We start from the raw sequence: 12,015 nt of genomic DNA, 5'->3' as shown, positions 1-12,015 counted from the left end.
ACATATATATATATATACATATATATATGACAGGCTTCTTTCAGTTTCCGTCTACCAAATCCACTCACAAGGCTTTGGTCAGCCCAAGGCTATAGTAGAAGACACTTGCCCAAGGTGCCATGCAGTGGGACTGAACCCAGAACCATGTTGTTGGTAAGCAAGCTACTCACCACACAGCTACTCCTGCTGTTAATAATAAACAGTTATTAACTTCCTAATCTCCATTTTCTTTTCTTCTTATATGTGTGTGTGTGTGTGTGTGTGTGTGTGTGTGCGTAGTTATTAGTAAAGGATTTTCAATTCGGGCAAAAGACTTCATAAGCTCTCTGTTGGCACACCAGGCTAACAGTATTGTTTAGATTAGTGAAGAACTCCAAGGATTCTTGTGGCAGAAATATGTAATGACCATTATTTATCTGCTATTTATAATTTTATATATCTTGTATTACACACACACAGATGTAGAATGGTTGAATGGTTAAGAAATTTTCTTTGTATCCACAAGGCACTGGGTTCAATTCCACTGTGTGGCATATTGGGCAAATGTTATTTCCTACACCCTTGATTTGACCCTTACCTTATGACCGAAATTCAGTGGGCAGAAAGCTCCAGCCTGGTCAAGCACACTGTGTCAAACTGATTCCATATAAGTATTACATTAAGGTTACACATGCCTGTGGAATACTCAGTCACTTACACATTAATTTAGGAGTAGGTAATTCAGCTGATCAAAGAAATGAATCCTCATCGTCGTAACTAACAGAAAATCAAAGAAACTACAATGATATTCATTAGACAGATGATGATGGGTTGTATATATTTGTTATGTTTGTTTATTTAAATATGTTTTTCATTGTGAAGCTTTAGTATCTTGTTTTCTCATTATTTTGGGGTTGTCTTCCATTGAGATGCCAGCTCTGATAAGGGTTACACTTGCAACTTGCTCAGGGAATTTATAGTTTATGCTAGTTTTGTTGCATGATGATGACGACGTATGTATATATACTTATGTATACATGTGTACATGTGTGTGTGGGAGGTATGTGTTAAGTGTATATATATATACATATACGTGTGTGTGTGTGTGTGTGTGTGTGTATGTAAGCATGTATCTATATGCATGTTTGTTTATATACACTGAATATTTCAACCCCCAAAAATTAATTTCTTTTTTTTTAATATCTATTTTATTCTTTATTTTGTTATTTTTTTACTTCGTTTTGTTCATTCTTCTAACGCAGAAAAAAAATACCACCGAAATACCATCACAGTGACTAAGGTAAGCTATGATGACATGACAGAAATATATTAAATCGTTGTGTAAACATTCCAACTTGGTATTTTGTGGAAAAAAATAAAATAAAATAAAAACCAGTTCTTTCTTCCCCAAAACAAGTTTTATACTGTTCGTTTAATGTAACGAACTGATAAACTTCATCACATTCAGAGCAAACAACTTTCGTCTGGATATTTATCAAGTTTTCTCCTTGTTTTTTAAAACTTCTTTCGGTAAATACACGAATAAATGATAATAAAACAGAAAAGAAACTCTTCAAACAGACTTTCAACATAGTTTCATTACTAGAATTGCAGGTAAGCTGAAAGGAAGTTCGTTTATAGACAAGAATTTGTGACATTCCTGTAAATGTTTTTTAATAGATTTTTTTTTTTTTTTTTTTTTTTTTTTTTTGCTAAAACAAACTTAAAACACACAAGTAGCACCTGTGTCGTTCGATTAAAAAAACGGAGAAGTTTATATGATTTATTGAGATGGAAAAGGAGTCAATACTTGTGACTTCATGTCATCTTCACGCTGAATAAACTAGTTTAGTTAAACGTGGAATGTTTTAAAACAAAAATAACCCCCAAAAGGTCAGGCTAAAGGTCACAGAAAAATAATAGGGGTCGTTTTGGAATTCAATCGATGCATTCGTTCCTTAATACCTCCCCTGTTGTTGTCCCTATTCGCTAATGGTTTGTCAACTCCTGTTGATCGCTTGATATTTTTGGTTGTTTGGTTCGGCTGGTTTAGGTTTGCGTGTTTATTTCTCATAAAAAAAACAAATGAAACTTTCTATTTATAGGTGCAGGCATGAATTATGTGGTAAGAAGTTTGCTTCTCTGCCACAGGGTTCTGGGTTCAGTCCCACTGCGTGGCATCTAGAGTAAGTGTCTTCTGCTATAGCCTCAGGTCGACCAAAAGTCCAGTGACTGGCTTTGGTTGACGTAAACTGAAAGAAGACCTCTGTGTGTATATAGATGCAGATGTGTGTGTGTGTGTGTGTTTGTACCTCTCCACCACTTGACAACCGGTGTTGGACACCGATAGAATAAGTACCAGACTTTAAAAAATTAAGTACTGGGATCGATTCATTTGACCGAAATTTGTTCAACGTGGTGCCCCAGAATGGCTGCAGTTCAATGACTGAAAAAACATAACAGATAAAAGATAAAAGATTTATGCATGAAGATACTTTGCCTGAGGCTGTATCACTGTTTATCAGCCGAGAGTCATGTATGTATGTTTGGTGTGTTTAGCCAAGAATTGACTAGTTACATAGTTGCATGGCAAGAGGCGGGGACTTATATGTTCACGATGGACAAATGATTCTTTTAACTTTGCCTTTTTAGGAATCTCTGAAACATCTATGCCACCATTCTATGTTTATGGCCATATTTTAGCAAGAAAATCACAGAAAATTCCACTTGATATCTGACAATCGAATGATCACAGCTGAAATATCATTGGTTGACAATTAGGTTGGCATTGCCTAATATGCTGTGGCCTATCTCTCTTTAGTGAGCTGTTGGGGTTTCAATTCAGCACCTTGTTACAAGTTAAATGGTTTCCACCAACAGCGGAATTACTTTAATGATCAAGATATACTGATCATAAACTGAACTGATGTTTCAATTTTGGTCATAGACATTGTGACTGGACGTTTTGATTCATAATAGTATGTACAAGGTGGAATAAAAGTCCATTTGTCTGTCCGTTACTTGGTAACCGATATGTAATACGATCGTATTGGATGTATGGTAATTTTTTTATTACATTTAAGAATTAAAAAAAAGCACATTTTATACACTGGTATATACAATGCAAAAGCTGAAGTCACCCGATTATACCCACAGATTGCAGTTTGATGACTTTTGGCTCACCCTGTACTATAAGATATCAGCATATCAGTGACTAGGTCATAAATGTATGACATATCTTGCCAAAATTTCATTGCTTAATATTCTATAAAGATTATCTCTATAGATTTTCTTTAGAATTCAGAACCAGCACTGCAAGTTACAATGTTTCATACACAAATATGTCAATGTAATTGAAGATAAAAAAAAATCAGTGATGGGTGTATATGCATATTTCAAGAGTTATTGCTCTTTCATCAGCACCACATCCAACCCATAATTAACTTATGCTTTGGTGCATTATCTCACTGTAGAGTTTTCTCCCCACAAGCTGCAGGCACATTATTCTCCATTGAGAGGGGAGACGACTCATACTGCAACATGATGCTCCTCCAGAGTGCTAATGGTCAAAGGAATGATACATTTTGGCATAGCTCTTTTGGTCCTGCTTATTTGGCATGTGGATTCAACATCGGATTTATTTGACATCAGAAGATTTGTGTCCAGGACCTTTTCACATTGTGAATATTTCATTTTTATTCTAGTTTTTAGATGTAATCACAACTTTTTAACTCCTAAACTGTATTTAATTTCCTGCTCTCATATATATAAACAGCAGGAGAGAAAGGCTCAACAAAATTAACCTCATCCTTCACCCCAACATTATCACGCAGTCAATGCCATTACTCTTCCATGCAACAATTGGTCTACTTAGACGTCAACACCATCATCATAAAGGAAGCGTTCAGCAAAGAAGAAACTAAATTCTTGGATATGAGATAAAGCTGCTGACAATGGTAAGATGGTTCGTGAAATGTTGATGAAATGTGGAAAAGGAACATTTTCTCACCATAGATTTCTGAACATCTTTGACTAAGTAGAATTGAAAATGAATTTGGAGTTTTACGGTGTGAAAAGAAAAATGAGAGAGAGAGAGACAGAGAGAGACAGAGAGAGAGACAGAGAGAGAGAGACAGAGACAGAAAGAGAGAGAGAGAGAGAGAAATATTATGATTTATTAAACGACCTTGATTGTTACAAACACCTCTGTCTCTCTCTGTCTGTCTCACTTTGTGTGTGTGTGTGTGTGTGTGTGTTCTTTCTTTATGTGTGTGTGATGAGAAAATGTGTTTGTAACAACCAAGGTCATTTAATACATTTTAATGTTTCTCTCATTTTCTCCCCCTCTCCTCTCTTTCTCTCTTTTAATGTGTGTGAGCATATTTCTCTATGTGTATGAGGAAAGAGAAAGTCTTTATGCCTATCAGGCTCAATTAATAAATTATCCCTCTCTTTCACACACACACACACACACACCCTGTATCATCATGTACTTATTTCTGCTCCCACATGTGTCTGTATATGCATTAGCCTCCAATACCAACCAGAAAATACAATTGCCAAAAAGAAGAAAGAAAAAAAAAAGCCATTACTTTATTCTGACGTTGACAGAATCAACTGTGCCCCTCCCCTCAAAATTTCTGCTTTTGCACCTAAATCAGAAACCATCATTAATTATTATTACACATAGGCAAAATATGAATGTAAAAGTATTTTTTTGAGGGTTTTTAAATGGCTAAAATGCTCCTTCCAAGATGCAATGAACTCTTTAACTAGTTTCAGCTCTGGAGCTGTGACCATACTGGGGCAACTGTTGATTAATTCATTTTCAACATACGTCCTCATATCAAGTGACTTGCCAAACATGTCCAACTTCAAGATGTCTGAAGCAGTTATTTGCATAAGAAATACAATTATCAAACTGTTTCTTTAAAAAAATTTTCTGTCTTTCTTCATTTAAACCAGTTCTCAACCTGAGTCCATATGTCCCCCAAGGGTTCATATAGGCAATGCTCATTGGATATATTTACAAAATTACATGAAAATATCTTGAAATACTAAAGAATAAATTTATTCAATAAAATCGCCATTGGCTTCAACCATGGCCTCCGGACGATTTCAGAATCTCCTGCAACTCTTCTGGACGGTCTCCTTGTTTAAGTTGGTGAATGCTGTCATAATCCTTGCCTTCAGATCATCTTTTGTGTTACAAGGAGTTTTGTTGGTCTCTCACTCAATTGCATCCCACACATAATAATCAAGGGGGTTACTGTCTGGTTAGTTAGGTAACCAGATGTTAGGGGTGATGTGGTTACAGAAATTGTCTGACAGCCATGACTGGGTTTTCCTGCTCGTGTGGCATGGTGCAGAGCCCAGTTGCCAGACATAGGTTCTTCCTGCAGCCACCCTCTTGACCCAGGGCAGAACTACCTCCTCCAGGCACTTGATGTAGGCCTCCGTGTTATGTCAGAGGCTGTGTGGAAAGATGAATGGAGGCTTAACATTACCATCACTCGTGATTACTCCAAACACCATGATGCTGACTGCGTGTTTGATTTTTATCACTCATGGTACATGTCCTCAGTTTGACACCCAAGCACTCTGAAATGTTTGTATTGGAGCTTTTGGTGTGAATGCCATTTAGTACAGCACGTTGTTTCCAAATTTCTGGCAGAGTGAATTGTGTCATGGTGCTGTTTTTCTCACAGGTGGTGCCCAACTGACCCTACGATACTGTGTAGTCAACAAAATAAAAAAACAATGTGTATGCACGAAATTAAAAATATAAAATGGCAAGAATTTACCCACCGTACCCTGCATATATATATATATATATATATATATATATATATATATACCTGTACAGGTAATGTTAATCTGATGGAGGGAGGGAGTCGGTAAGAAATTGTCAAACCCTCATACATTGTCTAACAATGGTTGAATCCATCATATATTTATATACGGCCGGCTTCTTCCTGTTTCTGCTGACCAAACCCATTCACAAGTCTTTAGTCAACTTGGGGCTATAGTAGAAGACACTTGTCCCAGGTGCCAAGTAATGGGTCTGAACACGAAACCAAATGGTTGGAAAGCAACCTTTTCAACCATATGGCCATTCCCTGTGTGTGTGTGTGTGCGTGGGTGTGTGTATAACAGCAGAGCTCTTTGCCTTGAATTCCATCCCAACCCCCTCCACATCTCAAATTGTGTCATCTGTCATAACAACAAGGTATGTGAATGGCTAAATATACCCAGGAGGTGTAGGTCAATGTAATCAGGCTCTCTCTCTCTTTCTTCTTTGGCTTTCTCTCTCTCTCTCTCTTTCTCACTGTCTCTGTATCTGTTTCTCTCCTCCCTCTTTCTCTGTTTGTCTCTGTCTTTCTCTGTGTGCATATCTCTGTCTCTTTTGTCTGTCTCACACTTTGTCTTTCTATCTGCATCTCTCTTTCTCTTTGTTTGTCTCTCTGTCTTTTTGTGTCTTAAACCCTCTCTCTCTCTTTGTGTGTCTCTCTCTCTTTCTCTGTGTGTGCGCATGTCTCTCTCTGTCCCTCTGTCTTTCTCTCTCTCTCCCTCTTTGTCTATCTCTGACTTTTTCTGTGTGAGTGTATGTGTGTGTGTGTGTATGTGTGTGTGTATATGTGCCCCTCTCTCTCTCTCTCTCTCTCTCTGTCACTTTGTATGTTTGACGCTGTCTTCCACTGTATGTGTGCATGTCTCTCTCCCTTTATCTGTCTTTCTTTCCCACTTTGTCTGTGTGTCCCTCTGTCTTTCTCTTTCCATCTCCCTGTCTGTCTCTCTGTCTTTGTGTGTGTGTGTCTTTTTCTCTCTCTCTCTTTCTGTTTTTCCTCTCCATCTGTCTTTTTGTGTGTGTGTGTGTTTCTCTCTCTCTCTTTGTCTCTCTATCTTTCTCTATGTGTGTGCGTGTCTTCTCTTTCTGTCTCTCTCTTTTCTCCATTTCCCAGATTCCTCCTCCCACACCATGCAATATGTCATTTCTTATTCTCTCCCCTTCCACCCTCCTCTACATATTATGAAAATATTTTGCTTTCTGCTTATTTTATTATTTCATTTGACATGGTTTGTAACATCAGATATTTATTATTATTATCATTAATCTGTTATCATTATTAGTTGCTTTGACATTGGAAAGGAGATGTAATATTTTTTTGTTTTGACATTTCAGCTGGATACACACGCATGCATACTCACACACACATACACATGCATTCACACACACACACACACATGCTCACACATATGCACATACATACACACACACATGCTCACATATATGCACATGCACACACACATACACATGCATTCACACACTCAAATACATGCACATACACACATGCATATAAACACACACACATGCACATATACACACACATGTACATATGCACACACATGTACATATGCACACACAGACAAACACACAAGCTGGAGAGCTGCACCAGGCTGCATTTGCCCCTTTTGGCAGGGTTTCTGCAGCTTGAAGCCCTTCCTAACACCAACACCTTTGTACAGTGCACTGCATGCTTTTTATGGGGGCCCTTTGAAATTACAGGTATTCCTTATTTTTGCCAGGTGAGTGGACCGGAGCAACGTGAAATAAAGTGCCTTGCTGAAGGACACAACGCACCGCCAGGAATCGAACTCACGACCTTAGGATAGTGAGCTGAATACCCTGACCACAGAGCCACATACCTTCACCGCACTGACCGGGGATAAATGTTACAACAACAGCAACAACATCAACAGCAGCAACAACAGCAGCAACAGCAACAGCAACAACAACAACAACAACAACAATTAGGTGCCATCTTGTAACCATTATTTCATTATTTAAACGTATTATTTGCTATTTATATCCATCATTTATATTCCTGTATCCAGGTGATACATCAGCAGAACCGTTCCGTAGAGTTCCATCCATCCTTTTTATTCCAATTTATTCCTAACACTAAACACTTGTATTTGTATTGTTACTCACTGCCAAGTCATTATCCTGCCCCTTCCCATCACAGACGTTTCCTCATGTCTGCCACCCTTTCACTGCCGACATAATTACTTTTGAAACAGAACACTCTCAGATCCTCTTGTAACAAAACGATACCAGAACATCGTGACTCACCAGACAGCAGCCCAGACACTCCCTCCTCCTCCTCCTCCTCATCATCATCATCATCACTGCTGTCATCTTCATCATCATCATCACCACCATCATCACTATCATCGTCGTTGTCGTCATCATCTTTTAATGCTCTTTATCTTTCATGCTGGCATGGATTGGAACAGTTTGACAGGATCTGACAGATCCGAGGGTTGTATTGTGCACCAATGTCTGCTTCTGGCATGGTTTCTACGGCTCGATGTCCCCACTTGGAAATTCTTTTATTCTTTTATTTGTTTCACTCATTTGACTGCGGCCATGCTGGAGCACCGTCTTTGAAGTGTGTGACGCTTACAGCACCTAGGTTTCCCAAGCAGTCACCCATCTAAGTACTCACTAGGCTCAATGTTGCTTAACTTCAGTGATCGGACGAGAACCGGTGCTCTCAACGTGATATGGCCGTAAGTGTTGGTGACAAGAAGGGCATCTAGCCATAGAAATCTCCACCATGGCAGATTTCACCCAACCCATTCAAGCATGGAAAAGTAGATATTCTTTTCTTCTCTAGGCACAAGGCCCGAAATTTTTGGGGAGGGGGCCAGTCAATTAGATCAACCCCAGTATGCAACTGGTACTTAATTTATCGACCCTGAATGGACAAAAGGCAAAGTTGAACTCGGTGGAATTTGAACTCAGAACGTAAAGACAGACGAAATACCGTTAAGTATTTCACCCAGATTGCTAACAATTGTGTCGGGAGAGATACAAGCTACACCAACAACTTTGGAATCGTTATTCGTGTCTAACAGAATTGACTTTGTGATGTAAAAGGTAACCAGTGGGAGCGCTGCTGGATTGCTGTGGAAGGAAATGGAAAGGATCATGCGCCTTGGTCTTTTGATGATGATATTGCATGACTGGCAGAAGCAAGAGTAAGGCTGACCCATACAAGCGTGGAAAAGCAAACGTTAAAACACATTTTTATCAAAAAAACGACTCTTATAAACTCGCTAAGCGATCTTAGATGTTTGTAATGTCCTGTGCCGTCCTTTCTATGTGAGATATTCTTATTATCATAATAAAGAGAAGCATCATCATAATGTATTCTTTGTCCTTCATAGTATTGCCTCAAGTCTTAGGACTCCTTGAGCTGGTTGCTCGGTTTTCCCCAGCATACAAATGACTGAGATCACAACAGTCTCCGCTGCCCTTCCCCCCCACCGTCTGTCATAGATTAACTCATTTACATCTGAGTGAACTGGAGCAACAAGAAATGAAATGTTTTGCTGAAAAATATGCAATGCACCGTCCAGTGCAGAAATTGAAACCATGAAGCCTGACCTCAAAACACTGGGCCTTACGAAGGAGATGAGAGAGGGCCGAAATATGTGGTGCATTGCTCTACTCAAGAAGACCTGCCCACCACAACAGAATTGAGATCCTAAAACCAAGGTCCCAATAAAAAGCATTGGTGTGGGTGCTGGTGCCACATAAAAAGTACTGGTGATGGTGCCACATAGAGAGCACTGGTGTTGGTGCCATGTTAGAAGCACTAGTACTTCTTACATGACATCACATAAAAGTGCTGGTGTCACATAAACGGCACTGGGGCTGGTTCCACATAAAAAAACCCTGGTGTTGGTGCCATGTAAAAAGCACTGCTGATGGGTCCATGTAAGAAGCACTGGTGCTGGCCTCATATAAAAGGCACTGGGGCTGGTGTCATGTAAAGAGCACCCAGTACACTGTGTACAGTGGTTGGTATTAGGAAGGGTATCCAGCTGTAGAAACCAAGTCAAAGCAGACTATGGAACCTGGTATAGGCCCTGGCCTTGCCAGCATGGAAAACAGACATTAAATATTGATGATGATGATAATGATTTTGCAATGATGGCTGCAACACCCTAAATACTATGCTATCCACCTTCACCCCTTCACAATAGAACACGGAGTTTTTGTTGTGTGTGTAAGGCGGCGAGCGGGCAGAAACGTTGGCACGCTGGGCGAAATGCTTAGCAATATTTCGTCTGTCTTTATGTTCTGAGTTCAAATTCTGCCGAGGTCTACTTTGCCTTTCATCCTTTCAGGGTCAATAAATTAAGTTCCAGTTGCTTACTGGAGTCGATCTAATCAACTGCACCCACCTCCAAAAATTTTGGGCCTTGTGCCTAGAGTAGAAAAGAATATTTTATTTGTCTGCCTTTATGTTCTGAGTTCAAATTCCGCTGAGGTCGACTTTGCCTTTCAGGGTCAGTAAATTAAGTACCAGTTGTGTACTGGGGTAGATCTAATCAACTATCTCCCTCCTTCCCCAAAAAGCTTCGGGCCTTGTGTCTAGAGTAGAAAAGAATATTTTATTTGTCTGCCTTTATGTTCTGAGTTCAAATTCTGCCAAGGTTGACTTTGCCTTTCATCTTTTTGGGGTCAATAAATTAAGTACCAGTTGCATACTGGGTCGATCTAATCAACTTCCCTCCCCCCACTTCCCCAAAAATTTCAGGCCTTATACCTAGAGTAGAAAAGTTTTTGTTGTGTGTTTTTTTTTTAGCTGGTGGGGTGGAATCTAAGGAGAAAGACTTCCTTATAATATATGATGGGTACTAACTACTACTAACTACCCTCTTTTTTTTTCCTTCTTTTCTACTGACGAAGTTATAAAAATGAAAAATGAGGTTATGGCTGTCAGAAATGAGTATCTTTCTACTACGTTCACTGTTAATATCTCTCTCATATAACAATTAAATTCAAACAAAAGCACCAAAGTTCATGTTATGCTGAAGACACACTCACCATTCCCCACCACAAAAATAGGATTTAATTATGTCATATTTAACATAGAATATCTAGAAAATATGAAAGAAGCAAGGAATTGGAGAATAAGGGTCTCGACGCTCAATGTTACTAATGGATGTCATATGGTCTGTAGATATACATGTGTGAGTGTATATTTATATATTTATATATATATATATATATATATATATATGTGCATGCATGTGTTGTATGTGACTATCTCTCTCTATATCTCTCAGTCTGTCTTGCTCTTTCTCTCCCCCCTCTCTCTCTCTATACATAAATAAATATATATGTATATATATGCCAATGTATATATGTACATACATACATAAGTATATATATATATATATGTACACCCAGACACATGCTGTTTACATATGTATGTAATAACCAAGGTGCTAACGTATTTAAAATTTATTCAGGAGACAATGTTCCTCCTTAATTGTTTCTCTTCTACACCCCACACATCCACCCTTATTCATTCACCTCATTAATCACCTCTCCACACACTTACCTCCCTAGCAACCCACCTCCCAAATACCCACACACACACATCCCTCTTTTACCATCTCTATCTCCCCCATCTCTCTCTTTCCCTACCCATGCAAACAATTATTTACCCTTATCCATTGTCATTTAACATCCACTTTTCCATGCTGGCATGGGTTGGATGGTTCGAGAGGGTCTGGCAAGGCCAGGTGTGGCCAGGAACCACACCAGGTTCCATGGTCTGTTTTGGTCTATGGTTCAATGCCCTTCCTAATGCCAACCACTTTACAACATGTATTCAGTACTTTTTACATGGCACCAGTAATGGAAGCTAGTTGCTTAGTGGTTAGGATGTTGGACACATGATCATAAGGTTGTGGTTTCAATTCCTGGACCAGGTGACACATTGTATTCTTGAACAACACTTCATTTCACGTTGCTTCAGTCCATAATAATAATAGTAGTAATAATAAATGCCCGGATGCAGTACCAGGCAGTGGCTCTCATGGCTTCTGATCTCAACTGATTGGAAGTGTTATCATGTACATTGTTTTGTCTTGGTATAGAAGATGGGCTACAGCAAATATTCTGCTTAATACCACAGATTTGCTTGTCAGTTGTTTGACCTTAATCAGTTG

The 12,015-nt window shown here is 39.0% G+C and overlaps 1 non-coding gene across 1 annotated transcript; it reads right to left on the bottom strand.

The window, feature by feature from the left end:
* Positions 1-8,440: 8,440 nt before the first annotated feature.
* On the bottom strand, positions 8,441-8,559 carry LOC128250574 (5S ribosomal RNA). The gene has a single exon (XR_008266611.1). It is a non-coding gene; the product is annotated as a 5S ribosomal RNA (ribosomal RNA).
* Positions 8,560-12,015: the final 3,456 nt, after the last annotated feature.

Source organism: Octopus bimaculoides, chromosome 22 (assembly GCF_001194135.2).
Source record: "Octopus bimaculoides isolate UCB-OBI-ISO-001 chromosome 22, ASM119413v2, whole genome shotgun sequence".
In the NCBI taxonomy this organism is placed as follows: Eukaryota; Metazoa; Mollusca; class Cephalopoda; order Octopoda; family Octopodidae; genus Octopus; species Octopus bimaculoides.
The sequence above is the reverse complement of the archived record's forward strand: the minus strand, read 5'-3'. Positions and strand labels throughout refer to the sequence as shown.